The 24,407-nt window shown below is 39.7% G+C and overlaps 1 long non-coding RNA gene and 1 pseudogene across 1 annotated transcript; one reads left to right on the top strand and one right to left on the bottom strand.

Annotated features, from left to right (window-relative positions):
* Window positions 1-837: 837 nt before the first annotated feature.
* Window positions 838-2,531, bottom strand: LOC110913889 (annotated as a pseudogene).
* Window positions 2,532-8,418: 5,887 nt separating this feature from the next.
* On the top strand, window positions 8,419-23,222 carry LOC110909794. The gene is made up of 3 exons (XR_002575629.2): window positions 8,419-9,492; window positions 21,928-21,986; window positions 22,893-23,222. It is a non-coding gene; the product is annotated as an uncharacterized LOC110909794 (long non-coding RNA).
* The last annotated feature ends 1,185 nt before the right edge of the window (window positions 23,223-24,407 follow it).

Raw genomic sequence — 24,407 nt, forward strand, 5'->3', positions numbered from 1 at the left:
TGACAAGAAATAAGATTGCAACTTCTAACCAGTAAGAGTTACAACCTCAAGATAACAACACAAATGCTTTCGAAGATAGCAATTTTTTACCACTTAAAAAGGGATATAGGATTAAAAAAGTCAGTCCCCTCCTTTGGTCCGTTTTAGATGGAACCCCTGGGTCCCGCCAAAGGCTCGTCTTTTTGTTTGGCTGGCCCAAGAGGTCGGATTGCGACAATGCAGGCTATTGTTAGAAGGGGTATGCACCTTCCCTCCTCTCTTTGCTGCATGTTTTTAATCTATGCTTTACTTCATAAAAAATCTGGTATAATGCAAAAAAAAAAAATCTGTTAGCATAATTGTGCCCAGCTTACACTCGTACACTAGCTGCATCATACATTACCTTCCAATAATGTCATTATCAGATAGATGCATTTTAAACAACGACAGATGACCAAAAGAATGATTAATAGCAATATAATCATACCATACAATCTAAAATGAGGGCAGTTGCAAGGTCGAAACCCCAAAGTCATCTTGACATCTTGTAAACCAACAACAACCACAAGAGCATCGACGAATACAAACTGCCAGCCTAATCTTTGCGGGTCTTCAAGCAAACCCTCGATCCCGAACATCTGACCCACTTCTTCTCTCAGCTCATGGTAGCTGTTGAACCGGCTCATGTCTAATGACCTCCCAACACACCCTGATTTGTATACCTTCACAAATGTCCGGTTAGGGTTCGCGTTAGAGTCCAACAGGATTCAAGCTCTCTTCAGGTTGACCATTAGCCGAAAACCACCGGTGCAACATTCGCAACAGAAAGTGCAGCATTCGCAGCGGTCTGCGAACCGATTAATTCACTCCCAAACGATAAAGCAAGTCAGTTTTCCGCTCTTGCTGCATCACGTCTATGATCTAAATAATGCAGTCAATGAAAATTAATAACAATTGAAAAAAAAAGTGAAAAACGACTAACAATGTATCGTAAAATACAAAAAAAAAATACCAGGAACAGGGTGCAATCCAAGCCACGAATTTGGGGGCAACAATGACTGAATGTTTTCAAACGGATCAGCGGATGCCTTTCGTTCCAAGATCGATATACCTCTAATAAATTGAACTCTATATATAACATAAGAATTGAAAAACAGATCGATATACCTCTAATAAATTGAACTCTAATACAAACACTACTTTCATAAAGCAACAAGATCTAATTCAAATTAAGATGATTTGAAGAAATATAATTATTATGAAACAGATATTTTATTCCAATAGAGGAGCTACCTACCCAAATGTTACCTATGAGTCCAAGCACGCTCGCTTTTTGGTGAATATGAAAGAACCAAAGTTGATAGCGCACCATTTCCCCAATCTAATGTATTCACCTAAAAAGTCAACCAGCTTATAAGATATTTGTAATAAGAAAACACTAATTGATATTAAATATTAACGTATTTCGATAACTTGAAACCCTTCCTCTTTGGCACAAGCATAAATGGCTGTAGAGTTCCCGCTCTGCACAGAAAATAATAAAAACTCTTTAAACCTATGGATAGATAACTTGAAATCCTTGCTCTTTGGCACAAGAATAGTTGCAACTTCTAAACCGCCCAGGTATTAAAAGGTGCATAATTTGACGTAAACCCATTTACGCACCCTGCCCGTTTTGGTGTTTTCCACTTCTAACTACAACTAAAACATAAAACAACAACCATACCGAAGAGCAGCCTCTCTAGCAGCATCACGGACTTCAGGTTTCTCACTTCTCTTCTTTTGAATAACTTCCAAAGTAGCTCCCACAATAGCCTGGAATACGGTTTCTTGGTTGCACGATGCCTCTTCGTCATAGCCTCTTGCGCAAGATCCTGTTTCAAATAATCAAAACACCATCAACACATGAACCAAAATCATATTCCAACACATCACATAACATGCAACTCAGCAAACATCTCCCACCTTCTTGTGCTGCTTTCGGTACATCGCGGTCCATGTAAGCTTTGACGGCTTCAGCTTGTTATGAAAGTACCTTTTGCATTTGGAATTTGCAAACAAAAACACCTAAACACAACAATCAATCTACACATTCAAAAATTGCACTAAAATTGAAATATCCAAAACAGATTCACCATTATATACCTGTGAATCAGATCTGATGAATCTAATACCCTTACCAGGGTAAATCTTCTGGCCACTGAATCTTCATAGCTCAATTCTATAACAACAACCAAAGTAAAAGTAAAATTAAACATTATAACCAAATAGCATCTCTAGAAAAACCTAAAATCAAGCATCAATAGCCTATTATTAATCAATACAGCAATTAAATTCGCATATAAACAGGTAATGAAGTGAAAATCATACAGATTTAGTGAATACCTGAGTTCCTTATGAACAATAAATCAAATTTCATGCGTTTGAAACCCTAACTTACGCAGACAATAGAAACAATATTGTGTAACATGTTGCAATATAGATATAGATGATGGATATATATATATGTTGAAGTGATAAATTAAAGATGAGAAAACGTACTTGAGAACCATATTGACGGCCGCAACTTCCCCTTGTTTGTAAAAGATGAAAACCCTAGCTAATTGAATACAGTCCTAGCAAAAACAATAAAAAGTGAAACAATTTACAAATTGTACCAAATTTGTGTGTGATGTGATGTGAAAAGAAACATGGGCTTCTCAAAATCCCCTGCTCTTGATGCAATCACCACAAACACTCAAGAAATTGGGGTTCCTCCGTGTGTGATGTGAAAACCCTAAGTTCAGAGAGAATGAACTGAATCTAAAAAAAGAAACATTGGATTCTCAAAATCCAAAGTCTAAACTGAGATGGGAATCAAAACCCCTATAAAATCATACCTGTGAATAGAGGAGTTCGAAACTCACAAAGTTCTTGTTTCTTCTCAAGGAATGTGCGATCGAGGGAGTGTGTGGAGGGATCGTAGAGGAGTTCGAAGCTGTTGAAGATCTCTGATTGTTTTTCCTTTTGGATCCACATATCCAAATCCAGATCTTGAGGGAGAGAGAGAACGAAAATGAAAAAAGGGCTCTCAATTTGAAATTTAAAATGAAATTTAGGGTTTTTGTTGGCCGCGTTTTTTGTGCAATTGAGGGTATAACTAGAAAGTAAATTAGTGGTGTGCTTTAGAGGGTTGTACATCATGCATTAAGGGTGTTTTAAAAAAATTTATATGACCTTTAGAAGTCCTTTGAATATGCTTATTAATATAGTATAGATATGTATTTTACTAAAATTGTACTTAGTAAAATTAAAAGTTTAAGCTCAAGAAAATTTCTATCTGAAATCATATATATTTATTTTAATTATGTATGGTTCATGCAGATATCATAAAACTTAGTAACCCCAAATTATGTTTACATACTTCTATGGGCTAATGTGGATAGTTCAAGAAATATGTACTCTTCCATTAGGCTATGGGGTGTGGGGGTCATGGATTGGAACATTATTTCCACATAGGATCATTAATTAAATGGTATACCATCCCCCTCCTTGATTGATGGTGGTTCCCATGGATTAAACCACGATTACCACGACCCTCCCATTTGATAATTTTAAGACAAAAACAAATTAACAAAAATAAAGGGGATAGTGATTTGGGTCATGACCACACCCTTAGGATAATGATTTTGAATAATGGATTAAAGATGGATGATGTGGTGCCTATGTGGAGGGTCATGGTGGTCATGAGGGTCATGACCACACCCTATAGCCTTATATACGGGTATAGTGTTTTTTTTTTTTTTTTGGAAACATATATGTAAGAATATTATATGCATTATTTTTACTTAAACACGAAACACATTTCAAGTTATTTTTCCCTAAATATATATAGTTTTATACATATTTATTTACCATACGAGACGACTTAAGACTCTGGTAAAAATAGTTATTCATTTTATAAACCCATGCAAGATTTTCATGTGAGAACTCTAGAAAGAAACATAATATTTACGCATCACCCATCTTCATATAGTTTATATATTTTTTTTTGAACAATCAAGAACATATAACCAACGGTCCGTCGAGTCAAAACGTTCAAAACATAACAAGTATTTCTATCGAGTCTAGCATGTTGGGTGAACTTAATACATGACCAACTTGTACGCTAGAACCATTTCAATAGACGTTAAGGTGTCCTTACATGTTTTATGGCACAAATAGGTCGGAATTTACATGCGCACGGCTTTTGTATTGCTAGCATATCATTTAAGGACATCATGGTGAGTTCATAACCCTCACTTTTTACTGTTTTACATTTTTATAAATGTTTTCGGGGGTGGAAAGACATGCAAGTTTTTTGCAAAAGAAAATACTATTTCGATGAACGAAAACACATATTTATAAACCATATTGCAAATGAATTTCAACGAACTCGAATGGTTTACGAAAGGTTTATACTAAACATACCGGTTTTACAAAACAAATGCGTATTTTCACAAACGTGCATGATTTTCATGACTAGTGACAGGAATGTCCTAGTTACTACAACGGGACTGGGTTGTTCTGTGTACGAACAACGAGACAACCCAATGGGTTTATGTCCCTTTTTTTTCTTTTGAAATACATATTAACTAGGGTATGATTAAGCTATGGAATGAATTCTTGGATCACGTGCGAATAGGCGCTAACTTAGGCACCATTAATCCTTTTAAGGACCACGGAACAGGGGGTAGATCTATCGGGTACGGGCGAGCCCCACTCACGGTCCTTGTGCGGCCACTTAGAGTGCTTTTGTGTCCCTGTCGAAGTGAATCGACACTTAAATCGTCTACCGGGTTGAGTGCTTCCTATGTCGGCACACATATTAATGTCTTAGCTACACATTAATGATCAACATGTTCATAGACGCATTACATACCTACTTATAAACTGAACTTTCAAATGTTTTTAAGATTCATTTGATGTAAACTTACAAAAACATGGATTTACAAACTTTGGTAACGTTTTTCAAATTATACCCAAGTAAGAGGACGCGCTGATCCTGCTTATAAAGGTTCGTTTGGGCTCGGCCCACTCCCTCTCGTGCAATGCACAAAGACTATTGTGGGCTAGACTCACAGTTTTTCATATATCATGCCAAGAAAATAATTTTACTATATTTTCTCAAAAACATTAAAACCGGTTATCAAAAAGATTTATTTTAAATCTTTTCAAGACAAACTATGAACTCGCTCAACTTTATGTTGACTTTTTCGCATGTTCTTTCTCAGGTTGCATTTTTCAAAACTATGGGACGGTTGGAATAGAAGAACCCACGAGATTTCGAGTACTTAGTAGGCGTTCAGTTTTTAGAAGTCTTAGCATTATTAGCTTCCGCTGTGCAATGAAGATACCGGCCCAGTCACGCCAGCTCTGATATTTCAGGGTGTGACAGATTGGTATCAGAGCTATAGGTTTCAGCGAATTAGGTTTCTGTAGAGATACCTAGGCTTTAACCTCACTATCCTCTGGGGACTTAGATATCAAGAATTGAACATGTACAGAACGCCTAAGACTCGAATATTGGTTCCAACCGTTGCCAAGAACGATGAGTCAACTGTTTTGATTTTAAACATATACAAATGTTGTGTCGATACACAGTACACGAAACAATTACACACATAAAGCAAGACTTTGAGAGTTGTAGTAACACGCATTTAGAACCTTTGGAGAATTTATGTCAAAATCCATTAAAGGTCATTACGTAGGAACTGCGACTATTAACTCGGGCAAACACCATTATATTTTGTTGTCTATGCTATCTTACTTACCTGAGCAGGTAACCTATGCAGAACGAAACACTAGTGCACCAGTATACATGAAACTTAAACCATACGTCAACGGACGTCGAAGTATATCACACACGACTTTCGAGGCAAGGCCTCGGGGAAAACACAAAAGGACACGACAACAACGATACTAACCCGGTCAGTGGGAGAACTACCGACTGCAATGCAGCACTTTGACACGTGAATCCTGCAAACGACACGAATCTCATTGAGGTACGTTAGAACAAGATTTCACAAGAGTCGCTACTTACTCTAAAGAGACTCATAGTTATTGGCACTGCAAAAGAAGTCACATGCTTTTGCAATTCCCCCTATTTCATTTATGACAAATACGCAATGTTCGACATTCCATGGTAATGTCATGTAACAACCGGTCATCGCACGAAATTCCAGGTAAAGTCCTTAAATTTCTTTTGTTAAAATTTCGACTCCTTGCATATAGTGAGTAGATTTTCGCATTTCTACTCCCCCTAATGGTCATTGCATCACGAATTTTTTTTCATGACAACGAACTCTCATATGCTTATTTCTTGACAAATTCGTACACTACACATGCATTCTTTGTTACGCATGTGGTTTCACTTTGAATGGTCGTTTTGTCAACATCTCGTATATTATTTCGCTATACTCAATCTTTGCATTGTGATCTAGATGACTCGCATTATTGTAAAGTGTTGACTCCTTGATTTCGAGTCGACGGATTTCTTGGAAAACTCATCTTCTTTTGAGTCGCATTCATGGTTTTTCATTGTAACCATGTCGAAACTTTCTTATTGATACATGAATTCATTGTTGGATTATGTTTCAACCAAGTTCAATTGATTGAACTTGCTTGTAATATATATTCGATTCAAGATTCCATATGATGGATTGAGGCCATCATATTTGAAATAATCCCAACAAGCACTTCATTTGTTTTGAACTATAACAGGCTTGTTTGGTCTTCGACTTCAATGAATTGTTTCTTTAATCACGATCACCTTGTGGTGGCGTATTTCACAAGTTTGAAGCTTGCGCTAATCTCGTTTGCACACATCATGTACGGATTTAATTATTTATTTTTTCTATTGATATTAAGTCCTCCTTGTTAATTGTCATATTAAAGCAATCTTAATACAATTGTGTATTAAGATAATGGTACACAAATTCATGTCATATTTCGGTGTACCTCTTAACGGTTCTTTCAGCATGGATCAAACATTTTGTGATGTTTATTGCTCTTTCATTTCCGATCGAAAAACATTATTTATTTGTTTCAATATCAATTGAAAATCCTATGAGATTTGTTTTTATTCGTTGAATCTTGCATCTGATTTCAAAACACAGTGATACTTGTTCGGTCACCACTATTATTGAATCATTTCGATCACCATGACACCTTTTGATGTTGGTAAATATTTGTAGCTTGGGCTAATCATGATCGGGCGTTTCATGCAAAACACGGTGATGCTTGTTCGGTCACCGCTATTGTTGAATTATTTCATTCACTACGACACCTTGTGGCGTCGGTATAAACTTGTAGCTTGGGCTAATCATGATCGAGCGTTTCATGCAAAACACAGGTGATACTTGTTCGATCACCGCTATTATTGAATTGTTTCATTCACTACGACACCTTATGGCGTCGGTATAAACTTGTAGCTTGTGCTAATCACGATCAGCCGTCTCATGCGAAACTGTATATGCTTTTTGGTTTGACTGGTCATTTAAATGGTCTTAATGCAATCGTGTATTAAGATGATACACCAGGTTCAGTTGTATTTCATTTCGGTGTATCCTAACAACTCAACAATGTCAACACATTTATTTCATCTTATTCATTTATTGGTTCAATAGTTGACAAATCATTTCAGGATCCTATCTATTTGAGCTTGTTGCTTCGAGTTTCAATCAAACAACAACCAACGCAAGTTTCCGTTGGTAGAAAATTCGATTGTTCCAAAATTGATTTGCATATTACGAACGTTTATTTGGAATTCTATTGGTCGAGATTCCTCTTTTGTCGAATCCCGTAAATTTGGTCGCATTGGTGATAGTATCATTACGCTTCGTTCACTTGACATCGATTTCTGGAACAAACTCAGTTGAACCGTTGGGTTCTTATTGATTTAAAATGTCTTTACACTCACGTAATCCGAATAAGTCTTGATTCGATTACGCAGTCATTCACTTTGTTATTATTCGGACTTACCTAGGAACGACATAACTTTGAGGAGATAACATAGACTAAATTTCGAGGACGAAATTTCTGCAACAGGGGGAGAATGTGACAACCGGTAATTAACGGCTTCTAATAACGTGATTAACAAATGTTTAAGGCGATAATGAATAGTGTTTAAGACACGAATTAACTCCATTAGGCTTTTGGAATGCCTAGGAACGCCTATCAAACTTTACAGTGCGCGAACGGTGATTTTCGGGAAATCTGCTGAGCTTTAAACGATAACGAACTGAAACTGGATGAAAAGCTGACAACGCCGGCAAATACGAATTTTATACGCATAATTTAAACATATGAAGTTGGTTTTGCAAAATTTTCATACTCTTGAACGACACAAAACGCGTATGTGAACGAAAAACGCGACTGTAGGGACGCACCAATAACGAAACGGAAGAACCGGACGCGAGTTACGTCTCGACATTAAATGTTATGATATATATGACTCCGTTTTTGAACTTTTAAACTCATGGTTGAAACCGCATCGAAAAACGGTTTAAAAACGGTGACGACGCATGTTACGTCCTTTTTACGCAACCGATGCTCAACCGCGACAACGACTACCTACACTAATTTTAGATATCTTTAAATCTAAAAAATTCAGTTCATGACCCGACAACGATCCCTGGTGGTAAATACCCTTGCCAACTTGATTGGATTAAAGAGCCTGGAGTACCCAAGATTCGAACCCACGACCTCCACGTAATGGAAGGCCTCCAGAGACAGTAAATGGGTAAGTAATAAAGAAAATGTGAAAAAAAAAACAAAACTAACTTTCCAACATGTTTCGTTGGAGTTAGAAATAATAAAATAATAATGACAATAGTAAGATGGAATTATTATATTACTTTCCTCATGCTTAAACTCCTGGAACCTACAAGCCTAGCAAATGGTCAAAACATGCTACTATCCTAGCACATGTATTGTCGTGATTTAGTACATGAGAAAAGGAAGGAAACAAAAGACATGGGCAAGGATAATCATTCAAACCCATTCCATCACTCAATAGGGTACATGCTTATATTTTAAATTATTTAGATCATTATGCTCATATTTCATGTCCATCAGATATCACTCCAACCAAACCCTTCCATCAAGAAATTCATCTATATCTTTAACTTGTGGAGGAATAAAATAATGCACAAGTGTCAAGTCTATGCTTTGGAAATGGAATTTGACCATAAGACTCTTGGTCCAGCCGAATCCCACTTCCTTGTTATAATCTTAATTATATATTTTTTTTATTGACTCTTTAATTAAAGACTATTGTCCCACTACAACCAAACACACAATACTTCCTAACTCTTTCTCTCCTTACTCTCGGCCCTCTTCCCTCTTTTTTATGTGGAACCAATTGCATACTAAACAACTCCAAAATCTACAAAATTCAAGCACTAGAACAAGGGTTAAGTCTGGCTTTCAAGTTCACATGTCAAGTTCAAGTTCAAGTTCTTCTTTCTTAGTCATTCACCCTTGCTGTTCCTTGTAAGTTTTCTGAGTAAAAACTATAAATTTCTTCTATACACCCATGTATTAGGGTCACCCAAATGGATAAGGTTCATGTTTCATAAGGGATCCATGATCAAAAGTCTTTTTTTTTTTTTTTGAAAGACACTTGGTTTTCTTAATGTTTTTATTCTCAAAATAATGTATGCAAAATTTAGAAATCTTGGCTTCCAAATTTATACTATAAAATTATAGCTGCAGGACAGGGCCGGTTTTGGGCCTGTGCGGGAGGTGCCACCGCACAGGGCCCAAAATATCTAGAGGCCCAAAATTGTTTAAGATATATAAATATATATATAATTAGTGTAGAAAAGCATAAACAAATTCTCCTTGTGGTTCAGTGGATACGACTGCCTTCTATTGAATCGGCCATCCCCGGTTCGAATCCCATAGTTGTCACTTTTCTATTCTTATTTTCTTTATCTAATGTTATGTTTTTCTTGGGCCTTATAAAACAAGGGGAAAGGCCTCATATAGTTGGATTTAAATTTGGGCCTTAATAAATTTGTAAACCTCTTCAATTTTTTTCTTCTTATTTAACCATTTACATAATAAACTTTACATGTTTTCTTGTTTAAATTTGTAGGTTTCTAATTTCTCATTTAACAATCTACAATATAAATTTAGAAGAACTCAATATCTATTGTTCATTTTGCTACACTACTTTTGTTTTGTTTATCTTACAATAATTATCATCGTATTGTGGTTTTTATATATATAATTAATTAGTTTATAGGGGAATGTTCAAATGAAAACCACTTTTTATTGTGAAAACTCGAAAACTAATTAAAAAAGCCAAAAAAACATACAAAAATTTTATTTTATTTTATTTTTTTTTGCAAACCAAAATTCGCAGGTTTTTTTATATAAAAAAAAGTTTCAAAAAAAAAATATATATTTTTTTTTGTGTAGTGCACATGTGTAATACTACACGTGTATGTGTACTACACGTGTGTATTATTACACATGTGCACTACACAAATTTTTTTTTTTTTTTTTTTTTGAAAAAAAGTTTTTTTTATATATAAAAAGCAGCGATTTTTATAAAAAAAAATTGAAAAAAAAAATTTGTGTGTTTTTTAGGCTTTTTTTAATTAGTTTTCGAGTTTTCACAATAAAAGTGGTTTTCATTTAAACCATCCCCTTAGTTTATATTATAGGAAAGGGGCCCAAAGTTTTTGTCTCGCACGGGGCCCAAAATTTTTTTGTTATTTTCGGAGACGGCCCTGCTGCAGGACTTTAACTTGTTACTAGATTTCATGGTAATTTGTTAAAGATCTTTACTCTGAACTCTAGTAGAAAGGAAATAATGAAGTTTGAGGTTAGTAAACTAGGATGGTCATTATCTTGTATTAATGATGAATATATATAGCTGCTTAGTGGATATTCTTGAAAGTTATGGATTTTTGATGATTATGCAAATACTAGTTGGTTTCAGCTTATATATTGTCACACCCCCAAAATCCCACCTGCGGAGTACTACCGCTTGGAGGCGTGACTGACCAGGATCCAGCCACCAATCATACTGAACAAGCATATAAATAATTATAAAAGTTTAACCATTCACGATTGGTGTTCCAAAACAAATAAGTTTAAGTTGCAGGCGGAAGCATAAGTTTAAAGTTATAACATAAGTTCCAAAAGTTTCAAGTTTAACATAGTCTTGTAGCAATCCCTGTCCCACAACGATCTTCCTCCATGCAAGCTCCCACTGAGTACCTATGGTCCTGCAAAGCATGTAGTAACGAGTCAACAACTAGTTGAGTGAGTTCACGGGTGGGCGTTCGTTTTAGTTGTTTCGAAAACAGTTTACTTTATCAGGCATCCTGCCGTGGGGGTTACCCCATAGTTTAAAAAGACGTGACCAGTTCATTCCCAGTTACTCCGGCACTCCGGCCGTGGGGGCTACCCCATGTAGTTATCAGGCATTTCGGCCGTGGGGGCTACCCCATGTACATCATCTGGCTCTCCAGCCGTGGGGGCTACCCCATGTGTATACTAGACTCGTTACCGTATCGATTGCTGACTGTAGTCATGTTTATGTGCCCTGAAAACATCAATGTCTATCATCATTGACGTGCCCCAGATCCATTAGTTCACGCCCGTCCTCTGCGGCACGGTGTGAGGCTTGTCAGACCTAAATAGCGCTATCTAACTAATGACCCGCTCGCCATTGGCCCGGCGATTAGTCGATACAAAAAGGAGGGACTTCGTGATAGAGTTTTAGTCTAGTACGTTTATCCGTCCATCCGGACGAGGAATCACATTCCTGAACCACTGACGTCCTACCCAAAGGTAGACGAGGAACCCACGTTCCTGAATCCCGTTCCCAACCCAGGGAATCCCATGCTTTGTAAAGGGTGTGAACTCACCTTGGTTTGCTCGGCAGTCAAACACAGAAAGTCAATCAAGTCGCAAGTAGTCAATAACGTCCTATCACGGTTATCACGTATAATCAGAGTCGAACCAAGTAGTGCACAAATGTTCAGTACGTTTGGCAATCACGTATAATCAGTAACAGTTAACAGTCAATAGAAGCACATACGGTTCACAAGTTCAGCCCAACTACTTAGGCCCAAACACGTAAAAGCAGTTAACACAGAAGCCCATCAGTCTGGCCCATTAACTAAGGCCCAAAGTGTGGTCTCGAGTCGCAACCGGACTCGCAAGCATGGTCTCGAGTCATGCTGTGTGTTGATCATGGATGGTTGCGAGTCGCAACCGGTGTCGCAACCGTAGTCTCGGTTCATCATGCTAAGGTCTCGAGTCGCAACCGGACTCGTAACCTGCGGTCTCGGCTTGTCCTGTTATGGTTGCGAGTCGCAACCGCGTGGTCTCGAGTCATCACGCTGTGGTTGCGAGTCGCAACGGGTGATTGCGAGTCGGTAGCAGTCGTTTTCAAGTTCACGTGTTGATGCAGATGTAGTCAGATTAGTGGTACAATATAATCAGGCCCAAATCCGGAAATAACCAATAGAATTCCACTAACATATTTCCTAATCAGGTTATTAGTCAAAGATGGATCAAAATCACAAGGGTTTTCAATCTTCAACTATCATTCAAAGTGTTCTTCATACATTCAAAGCATATATTCAAGTTCTTCATAACATAAACAACACTTATTCACCCAAAATCATGAACAACCATCAAGATACAATTTTCTAGCATGCATCCTACTTGACAACCATATTTATTAGCCGATTTGTTTAGTTTAAACACCCACTTTTCGGATCAAGTGCAACCAATTTCATCATTCACCTTTTAACATATAATGAACCCATTTTTAACATCAAGCACTTATGCATAGTTCAACACATAACAAGAACATTCATGAACCGATTTCTTTTCAAATATCATGCATAACTCAACCACCATATTATCACATAATCTTATCATACATTTATTCAAGCACAAACACATCATGAACATATTTAACACTAGGCATTCAACAATAACCAACAAGAAATACTAACCGGTTGGTGAGGTGTGTGTGTGTGCCGATCCAAAGTCCAAATCCGAGAGTTTCTTGTGCCAACCGAGTGGATCCGAGAGTCTTGGAAATGTGTTTGTGTGCTAGAGTTCTAGTGGGAGAGAAGATAGAAGTGTGTGTGTGTGTTCTAATGTTCAACAAAGTGGTAACAAGTAACTAGGGGTGGTGTATTTATAGCCAAGTTCCAAGTGTTGCACCCTTATGGGTTTCGAGTGGGGGTTCACGGCCCAATGGCCCAACCGGCCACAAGGTTCTCGGCCCAAAGGCCTATTCGGTCACTATTCACTCGAGACCTCTTGGTCTCGAGTCGGGTCCGTTGTTTCGTGTCGGGTTCTCGGTTCACATATAACACGTACACACATATATATATATACAATACACGCGTAACAAAGCACTTATCACATAAAAAGATTCACGTTATCATTTTAACTAGTCACATAACGTACAAGTAAGTTACAACGAAAGGTTCTAAATTTCGAGTTGTCACATCATCCCCAAGTTGAAAGAAATTTCGTCCCGAAATTTGATGGCACTCACTGAGGAAGCTAGTCAAGTTGCAAGGTTTTCCCGGTTTTCCTGGGGTGTCACATCCACCCCCCGTTGATCTGGAATTTCGTCCCGAAATTCCGTAGCTTCAGCCTCAGTAGCGTTTGTACTGTTCTCAAACAGTTGGGGATACTTTTGTTTCATCCGATCTTCGCGCTCCCAGGTAAACTCTGGGCCGCGACGTGAGTTCCAACGAACTCGAACAAGAGGTATTCTAGTGCTCTTGAGGACCTTAACATCCCGGTCCGTGATTTCGACAGGTTCTTCGACGAATTTCAACTGTTCGTCGATCGTGAGTTCCTTCAGAGGAACTACGTGCGTCTCATCTGACAGACACTTCTTCAGATTTGACACATGGAAAACGTTGTGAACTGCACCGAGTTCTGCTGGTAATTTCAGTCGGTAGGCCACCTTGCCTATTTTCTCAAGAATTTCAAAAGGTCCAACGTACCGTGGGTTGAGTTTCCCTCGTTTACCAAAACGAACCACACCCTTCCAGGGTGAAACTTTGAGTAATACCCGCTCCCCAACCTGGAGCTCAAGTGGTTTCCTGCCCTTATCGGCGTATGCCTTCTGACGGTCACGAGCGGCCGCCATGCGTTGTCATATTTGAGCAATCCGCTCAGTAGTGTCTACCACATGTTCTGGACCAGTGATCTGACTATCCCCCACCTCTGCCCAACAGAGGGGTGACCGGCATTTACGTCCGTACAATGCCTCAAACGGAGCAGCTTTAATGCTGGTGTGGTAGCTGTTATTATACGAAAATTCCACAAGTGGCAGATGCCTTTCCCAGCTGTTGCCAAAGTCGATTACACAAGCGCGAAGCATGTCTTCTAATGTCTGAATAGTTCGCTCGGACTGCCCGTCCGTCTGCGGGTGGTACGCTGTGCTCATATCAAGACGTGAGCCAAAAGACTTGTGCATTGCCTGCCACAGTTCCGAAGTAAAACGTGCATCTCGATCAGAGATAATAGAAGTGGGCACCCCGTGCCTCGAAACAACTTCCTTGAGGTATATTTCTGCTAAAGTGGAGAATTTATCCGTCTCCTTGATTGCCAAAAAGTGTGCGGATTTTGTGAGTCGATCCACGATCACCCAAATAGTATCGTTCCCGCGCTGTGATCTAGGTAAGCCAGTAACGAAATCCATGGAAATTTGCTCCCATTTCCATTGTGGTATCTCTGGTTGCTGAAGTAGGCCTGAAGGTTTCTGATATTCCGTCTTGACTCGCGCACAAGTCAAACACTTGCTGACGTAAGTTGCTATGTGGGCCTTCATGCTAGGCCACCAATACGTAGTTTTAATATCGTGGTACATCTTGTCCGAACCAGGGTGTACCGAGTAGCGAGATTTGTGCGCTTCATCCATCACAAGTTCTCGTAAGTCGCCATAGAGTGGGACCCAAATGCGTCCTGTTACATAATAAGCACCGTCTTCCTTCTGTTCTAAGCGTTGCCTTGACCCGCGTAGAGCTTCAGCTCTAACGTTTTCTGGTTTCAGTGCTTCTATCTGAGCAGCTCGTATTTGCGAAGGTAGACTAGAATGGATCGTGAGTTGTAAAGCTCTTACGCGCTTAGGCGTAGTGTCCTTTCGACTGAGGGCGTCTGCCACAACATTGGCCTTGCCCGGGTGATACCTGATAGAGCACTCGTAATCATTCAGCAGCTCGACCCATCGTCGCTGCCGCATATTCAGTTCCTTCTGTTTGAATATGTGTTCTAAACTTCTGTGGTCGGTGTAGATGGCGCACTTGGTTCCGTAAAGGTAATGCCGCCATAACTTAAGTGCGAAAACAACCGCTCCCAGCTCTAAATCATGTGTCGTGTAGTTCTTCTCGTGAACTTTAAGTTGTCGTGAGGCGTAAGCTATGACTTTATCTCGTTGCATCAATACACAACCAAGACCTTGAATTGATGCATCACAGTAAACCACAAAATCGTCTGTGCCTTCTGGCAGTGAAAGGATAGGTGCACTACAAAGTCTATCCTTTAGGTGCTGAAAAGCTAACTCTTGTGCATCTCCCCAATGATAAACAACGCCTTTCTGTGTTAGTAAGGTGAGAGGTTGCGCGATCTTAGAAAAATCCTTAATGAATCTCCTGTAGTAACCTGCCAATCCCAAGAATTGGCGAATCTCCTTTGGTGTGCGAGGCGCAGGCCAGTTCTTAATAGAGTCCACTTTGGATGGATCAACGTGGATCCCATCCTTGTTCACCACATGCCCTAGGAAATGGACTTCACGAAGCCAGAAGTCGCATTTCGAGAATTTTGCGTAAAGCTGTTCCTTCCGAAGGAGTTCCAGAATAAGTCGTAGATGTTGTTCGTGCTCTTCTTTGCTCTTAGAATAGATCAGGATGTCGTCGATAAAGACTATAACAAACTTATCCAGGTACGGTTTGCAAACTCGGTTCATCAAATCCATAAAAACTGCCGGTGCGTTCGTCAGCCCAAACGGCATGACCAGAAACTCATAGTGCCCATATCGAGTCCTAAAGGCCGTCTTAGAGACATCCTCTTCCCGAACTCTCAGCTGGTGACATCCCGATCTCAGATCGATCTTTGAGTAGTAACTCGACCCCTGCAACTGGTCGAACAAGTCGTCAATACGCGGTAGAGGATAACGATTCTTCACAGTCACCTTGTTGAGTTCGCGATAGTCGATACACATTCTGAAGGTACCGTCCTTCTTCTTCACAAATAACACTGGAGCTCCCCAAGGCGATGAGCTAGGACGAATGAAACCCTTATCCAAGAGTTCTTGTAGTTGCGTGGAGAGTTCTTCCAACTCTGATGGCGCTAAACGATAAGGTGCACGGGCTACAGGCGCGGCTCCAGGAGCTAGATCAATCTGAAACTCGACTTGGCGATGGGGCGGAAGACCAGGTAATTCCTCAGGGAATACCTCAGGATAATCGCGTACAACCGGAAAATCTTCTAACTTCTTCTCCTTCTCTGTGGTATCAGTAACTAGAGCCAAAATCGCAGTGTGGCCCTTTCGTAAGCATTTCTGGGCTTTAAGAAGAGAGATAATGTTCTCAACAGCGCTTTTCTTGTCGCCACGAATCATGAGAGGTTCACCACCTAAACCAGGAATACGAACGATCTTCTCGTTGCAAAGAATCTCTGCTCGGTGTTGGGATAACCAATCCATCCCAATGACAACGTCGAAACTACCCAAGACAATAGGAATAAGGTCGATAGAGAAGGTCTGGTTAGCGAGAATAAGCTGACAACCCTTGACTACGTGTGAGGCTTCCAAGCTCTTACCATTAGCTAGCTCTACGGTGTGCTTGTCGCTCAGGGGTGTAGGAATACGCTTAAGCATCTTACTAACTTCTAGTGACACATAGCTAGTATCGGCACCCGAATCAAATAAGACTGTAACATAAAAGTCGTCGAGAAGGAACTTACCCGTCACCACGTTGGGATCATTCCTTGCTTCACCTTGACCAATCACGAACACTCGTCCCCTAGCACCATTGTTGTTCCCATTGTTACCATTCCCCTGATTGTTGTTGTTGTTCTGGTTCAGTTGGGGACAATCCTTCTTGAAGTGGCCTTCAGCTCCACACTGAAAGCACCCTTTGTTGTTACCCTGCTGCTGTCGCTGGTTCTGCTGAGGTTGCTGACGATTCTGGTTGACGGGATATGCGCTCCTGCAATCCTTCGCAACATGACCAGGCTTGTTGCACCGATGACAGTTGCCCCTGGTGCATGGCCCACTGTGGTGTAGGCTACAACGATTGCACTTGGGGTGATTCCCCTTGTATCCACCATGACTTTGACCACCAGACGACTGCTGACTGGGGCTCTTGTGATCGTCCGTCTTTCTCTGCTGAGACTGAGATTGCACAGAAGTTGAACCCCTGCTTGAAGTTCCATCCCATTTCCGTTTATCTCCACTAGAAGTACCAGAAGTAGTTGCAGCACCTATACGCTTCGGTAACTTGTTCTGCTCCACCGCTTGGTCAGTGAGACGGTGAGCCAACTGTACAACCTGCTGGATAGTAGTCAACCTCGCTGAAGTCACATGACTTTGGATCTCTGGCACCAAGCCCTTGAGATAGAGTTCAATTCGCTTGTAGGGAGGATCCACCATAGTAGGACACAACAAAGCAAGCTCATGCGATCTCTTAGTGTATGCCTCGATTTCTGATCCCGACATCTTAAGATTGTAGAACTCATCTTCCAGTTTGTGAATGTCGTCACGACTGCAGTATTCCTCCCTGATCATTTCCTTGAAAGTTTCCCATGGGGTGGCGTTGGCAGCAACCAACCCTGACATCTGCACCTGAGCATTCCACCACGTGAGAGCCAAACCCTCGAGAGTACCAGTAGCATACTTCACCCTGCGCGCTTCAGGGCATTCGCACATTTCGAACACAGACTCCAGTTTCTCAAACCAGTGTAGGAGACCTACTGCTCCTTCAGTGCCGCTAAAAGTTGTGGGTCGACAGTCCATAAAGGTCTTAAAAGTGCACACCGGTGCCTGACCTAAGGTAGGTGAAAGAAAAGACAGAGTTTAACACAAAGGTTGGTTCACGAGAGTAGGATCCAAACGATCCTAGAACAATTTCGGACTGCAGGATATACCTCCTGCGTGTGCAGCTGCGAGCGCTGCGGCAACTCGTTCGTTGATCAAAGCCGTCAACTGGGCTTGTGTCATGTTAACGCGTCCAGACATGGTTCTTCATAACAAGGGTAATACGTGTGAGAGAGGTTCGCAAAAGCACGATAGTAGGACAGAGTAAGAACGCACGTGTTCAAACAACAGTAGTTATACTAATCAAGCATACCATGAGCAGTGTACTACGCAACTAACAAGTAGGCAATATACATACATCATATTACCTAGAACGTCGAGCCTTGCATGAGGAGCGAAGTGTCGTTGTGGACCGTTGAGCACTAAACCGGTTATAGTCTGGTTTTAACAAAAACGTTTCTCCTTTATTAAAACCAAGTTCACTATAACCAATGGCTCTGATACCAATCTGTCACACCCCCAAAATCCCACCTGCGGAGTACTACCGCTTGGAGGCGTGACTGACCAGGATCCAGCCACCAATCATACTGAACAAGCATATAAATAATTATAAAAGTTTAACCATTCACGATTGGTGTTCCAAAACAAATAAGTTTAAGTTGCAGGCGGAAGCATAAGTTTAAAGTTATAACATAAGTTCCAAAAGTTTCAAGTTTAACATAGTCTTGTAGCAATCCCTGTCCCACAACGATCTTCCTCCATGCAAGCTCCCACTGAGTACCTATGGTCCTGCAAAGCATGTAGTAACGAGTCAACAACTAGTTGAGTGAGTTCACGGGTGGGCGTTCGTTTTAGTTGTTTCGAAAACAGTTTACTTTATCAGGCATCCTGCCGTGGGGGTTACCCCATAGTTTAAAAAGACGTGACCAGTTCATTCCCAGTTACTCCGGCACTCCGGCCGTGGGGGCTACCCCATGTAGTTATCAGGCATTTCGGCCGTGGGGGCTACCCCATGTACATCATCTGGCTCTCCAGCCGTGGGGGCTACCCCATGTGTATACTAGACTCGTTACCGTATCGATTGCTGACTGTAGTCATGTTTATGTGCCCTGAAAACATCAATGTCTATCATCATTGACGTGCCCCAGATCCATTAGTTCACGCCCGTCCTCTGCGGCACGGTGTGAGGCTTGTCAGACCTAAATAGCGCTATCTAACTAATGACCCGCTCGCCATTGGCCCGGCGATTAGTCGATACAAAAAGGAGGGACTTCGTGATAGAGTTTTAGTCTAGTACGTTTATCCGTCCATCCGGACGAGGAATCACATTCCTGAACCACTGACGTCCTACCCAAAGGTAGACGAGGAACCCACGTTCCTGAATCCCGTTCCCAACCCAGGGAATCCCATGCTTTGTAAAGGGTGTGAACTCACCTTGGTTTGCTCGGCAGTCAAACACAGAAAGTCAATCAAGTCGCAAGTAGTCAATAACGTCCTATCACGGTTATCACGTATAATCAGAGTCGAACCAAGTAGTGCACAAATGTTCAGTACGTTTGGCAATCACGTATAATCAGTAACAGTTAACAGTCAATAGAAGCACATACGGTTCACAAGTTCAGCCCAACTACTTAGGCCCAAACACGTAAAAGCAGTTAACACAGAAGCCCATCAGTCTGGCCCATTAACTAAGGCCCAAAGTGTGGTCTCGAGTCGCAACCGGACTCGCAAGCATGGTCTCGAGTCATGCTGTGTGTTGATCATGGATGGTTGCGAGTCGCAACCGGTGTCGCAACCGTAGTCTCGGTTCATCATGCTAAGGTCTCGAGTCGCAACCGGACTCGTAACCTGCGGTCTCGGCTTGTCCTGTTATGGTTGCGAGTCGCAACCGCGTGGTCTCGAGTCATCACGCTGTGGTTGCGAGTCGCAACGGGTGATTGCGAGTCGGTAGCAGTCGTTTTCAAGTTCACGTGTTGATGCAGATGTAGTCAGATTAGTGGTACAATATAATCAGGCCCAAATCCGGAAATAACCAATAGAATTCCACTAACATATTTCCTAATCAGGTTATTAGTCAAAGATGGATCAAAATCACAAGGGTTTTCAATCTTCAACTATCATTCAAAGTGTTCTTCATACATTCAAAGCATATATTCAAGTTCTTCATAACATAAACAACACTTATTCACCCAAAATCATGAACAACCATCAAGATACAATTTTCTAGCATGCATCCTACTTGACAACCATATTTATTAGCCGATTTGTTTAGTTTAAACACCCACTTTTCGGATCAAGTGCAACCAATTTCATCATTCACCTTTTAACATATAATGAACCCATTTTTAACATCAAGCACTTATGCATAGTTCAACACATAACAAGAACATTCATGAACCGATTTCTTTTCAAATATCATGCATAACTCAACCACCATATTATCACATAATCTTATCATACATTTATTCAAGCACAAACACATCATGAACATATTTAACACTAGGCATTCAACAATAACCAACAAGAAATACTAACCGGTTGGTGAGGTGTGTGTGTGTGCCGATCCAAAGTCCAAATCCGAGAGTTTCTTGTGCCAACCGAGTGGATCCGAGAGTCTTGGAAATGTGTTTGTGTGCTAGAGTTCTAGTGGGAGAGAAGATAGAAGTGTGTGTGTGTGTTCTAATGTTCAACAAAGTGGTAACAAGTAACTAGGGGTGGTGTATTTATAGCCAAGTTCCAAGTGTTGCACCCTTATGGGTTTCGAGTGGGGGTTCACGGCCCAATGGCCCAACCGGCCACAAGGTTCTCGGCCCAAAGGCCTATTCGGTCACTATTCACTCGAGACCTCTTGGTCTCGAGTCGGGTCCGTTGTTTCGTGTCGGGTTCTCGGTTCACATATAACACGTACACACATATATATATATACAATACACGCGTAACAAAGCACTTATCACATAAAAAGATTCACGTTATCATTTTAACTAGTCACATAACGTACAAGTAAGTTACAACGAAAGGTTCTAAATTTCGAGTTGTCACATCATCCCCAAGTTGAAAGAAATTTCGTCCCGAAATTTGATGGCACTCACTGAGGAAGCTAGTCAAGTTGCAAGGTTTTCCCGGTTTTCCTGGGGTGTCACATATATATATATATATATATATATATATATATATATATATATATATATATATATATATATATATATATATATATATATATATATATATATATGTATTCTACTAAAATTGTATTTAGTAAAATTAAAAGTTTAAGCTCAAGAAAATTTCTATCTGAAATCATATATATATTTATTTTAATTATGTATGGTTCATGCAGATATCATAAAACTTAGTAACCCCAAATTATGTTTACATACTTCTATGGGCTTATGTGGATATTTATACTTTATTTAATATATAGTTCAAGAAATATGTACTCTTCCATTATATACGGGTATAATGTTTTTTTTTTTTTTGGAAACATATATGTAAGAATATTATATGCATTATTTTTACTTAAACACGAAACACATTTCAAGTTATTTTTCTCTAAATATATATAGTTTTATACATATTTATTTACCATATGAGACGACTTAAGACTCTGGTAAAAATAGTTATTCATTTTATAAACCCATGCAAGATTTTCATGTGAGAACTCTAGAAAGAAACATAATATTTACGCATCACCCATCTTCATATAGTTTATATAATTTTTTTTTGAACAATCAAGAACATATCACCAACGGTCCGTCGAGTCAAAACGTTCGAAACATAACAAGTATTTCTATCGAGTCTAGCATGTTGGGTGAACTTAATACATGACCAATTTGTACGCTAGAACCATTTCAATAGACGTTAAGGTGTCCTTACATGTTTTATGGCACAAATAGGTCGGAATTTACATGCGCACGACTTTTGTATTGCTAGCATATCATTTAAGGACATCAAGGTGAGTTCATAACCTCCACTTTTTACTGTTTTACATTTTTATAAATGTTTTCGGGGGTGGAAAGACATGCAAGTTTTTGCAAAAGAAAACACTATTTCGATGAACGAAAACACATATTGATAAACCATATTGCAAATGAATTTCAACGAACTCGAATGGTTTACGAAAGGTTTATACTAAACATACCGGTTTTACAAAACAAACGCGTATTTTCACAAACGTGCATGATTTTCATGACTAGTGACAGGAATGTCCTAGTTACTACAACGGGACTGGGTTGTTTTGCGTATGAACAACGAGACCACCCAATGGGTTTATGTTCCCTTTTTTTTTTCTTTTGAAATACATATTAACTAGGGTATGATTAAGTTATGGAATGAATTCTTGGATCACGTGCGAATAGACGCTAACTTAGGCACCATTAATCCTTTTAAGGACCACAGAACAAGGGGTAGATCTATCGTCTACCGGGTTGAGTGCTTCCTATGTCGGCACACATATTAATGTCTTAGCTACACATTAATGATCAACATGTTCATAGACGCATTACATACGTACTTATAAACTGAACTTTCAAATGTTTTTAAGATTCATTTGATGTAAACTTACAAAAACATGGATTTACAAACTTTGGTAACGTTTTTCAAATTATACCTAAGTAAGAGGACGCCCTGATCCTGTTTATAAAGGTTCGTTTGGGCTCGGCCCACTCTCTCTCATGCAATGCACAAAGACTATTGTGGGCTAGACTCACAGTTTTTCATATATCATGCCAAGAAAATAATTTTACTATATTTTCTCAAAAACTTTAAAACCGGTTATCAAAAAGATTTATTTTAAATCTTTTCAAGACAAACTATGAACTTGCTCAACTTTATGTTGACTTTTTCGCATGTTAATTCTCAGGTTGCATTTTTCAAAACTCCGGGGCGATTGGAATAGAAGAACCCACGGGATTTCGAGTACTTAGCATGCGTTCAGTTTTTAGAAGTCTTAGCATTATTAGCTTCCGCTGTGCAATGAAGATACCGGCCCAGTCACGCCAGCTCTGATATTTCAGGGTGTGACAGCTACGGAGAACTGCTCATCTTGCTTTGCTTTTGCAGCTCAAGCTCATGACTTTTTCTCTTTTCTATCAAAGCATCCAGAGTAATTGTATCATACAACATATCATTTTCAACATAAACACAAACGTTTGTCACTGATCATCTCATGGTAACACTTCAATGATTTTATCAATGATTTCTTCACGGGTTTTATAATTCCAAACCTATCAAGTTCAATTTTAAGGTGACAAAATCTTTCAATCATTTGTCTTACAGATTCACCTTTTATACCGTCAAACAAATCAAATTATTTTTTAAGTAAAGCTATTTTGTTCTTTTTGATTTGTTTCCCACCTTCGGCTTTTACCCGTAAAGCTTCCCACACCGATTTAGATGATCCATTGTGATTAAGTAATGCAAAGATATCATCTCTAATCGACTGTTGGATTAAAGCAATCATTCGTTGTTCATACGAAAAATTCTTTTTACCGTCAACTGATAGGCTTTTAAGTGGGATCTCTTCGTTTTTATCATTAACTGGCCTGCTATAACCGAAGTCCATACAAAACCAACTTTCGTGCGCATAAGCTTTGTCCCAGTTAATAATCGTTCTTTCCACCGCGTATAATCTTCAATACTGTCAAGTTTTGGTGGTTTCGAATTAGTTCCGTAAAAATTATCATGATTAATGTTTTCAATTATTGCTTTCGATATGCTTTTCGGTGTGACAGTCGATGTTTCGGAAGACTCTGACGTGTAGGCCTTGTAGAACGTGTTGTAAAACTCTTCAACCATCTCTTTCGTGTACCGCACCTTGATTTTACTTTTCGTTTATCACCTGCAAACAAAACAAACAATCGATCAGTTTATATGAACTGAATACGGGAAAGTTCGTGAAATGTGTGTCGGTGGAATCGATCTAAGACTCGTGCAACAGATTCGCGGATTCGTTCCTGCTTTTTGGTACAAATATAATGTTGCTCGGATGGGATTAATTGTCGAATAATGTCAACTATCGGATGGGGTCAACTGTCGGATGGGGTGAGCTGATCGGATGAAGTCAACAAAATCAACAACTTAAAAACACCTCTTGTCAAATGTGTCGGATGGGGTCAATTATAACACTTGGATCGGATGAATATCCGATCGGTTGGACCTTAAAAAGTAAACTTTGATCGGATGAAGTAAAAATACACACTTGATCGAATGACAAACCAATCGGATGATTAATCGAACGGATGGTCATCCAATCATCATTACTTTCAAATGGACTGATCAACTAAGATAAAGATTCTTTGAAACCACTCAACTGAATAATTCAGTTGAACATGGCCGACACTTCCACGAGATACTGACATAACATTGAATATCAATT

This window comes from Helianthus annuus, chromosome 15 (assembly GCF_002127325.2).
Source record: "Helianthus annuus cultivar XRQ/B chromosome 15, HanXRQr2.0-SUNRISE, whole genome shotgun sequence".
Taxonomy (NCBI): Eukaryota; Viridiplantae; Streptophyta; class Magnoliopsida; order Asterales; family Asteraceae; genus Helianthus; species Helianthus annuus.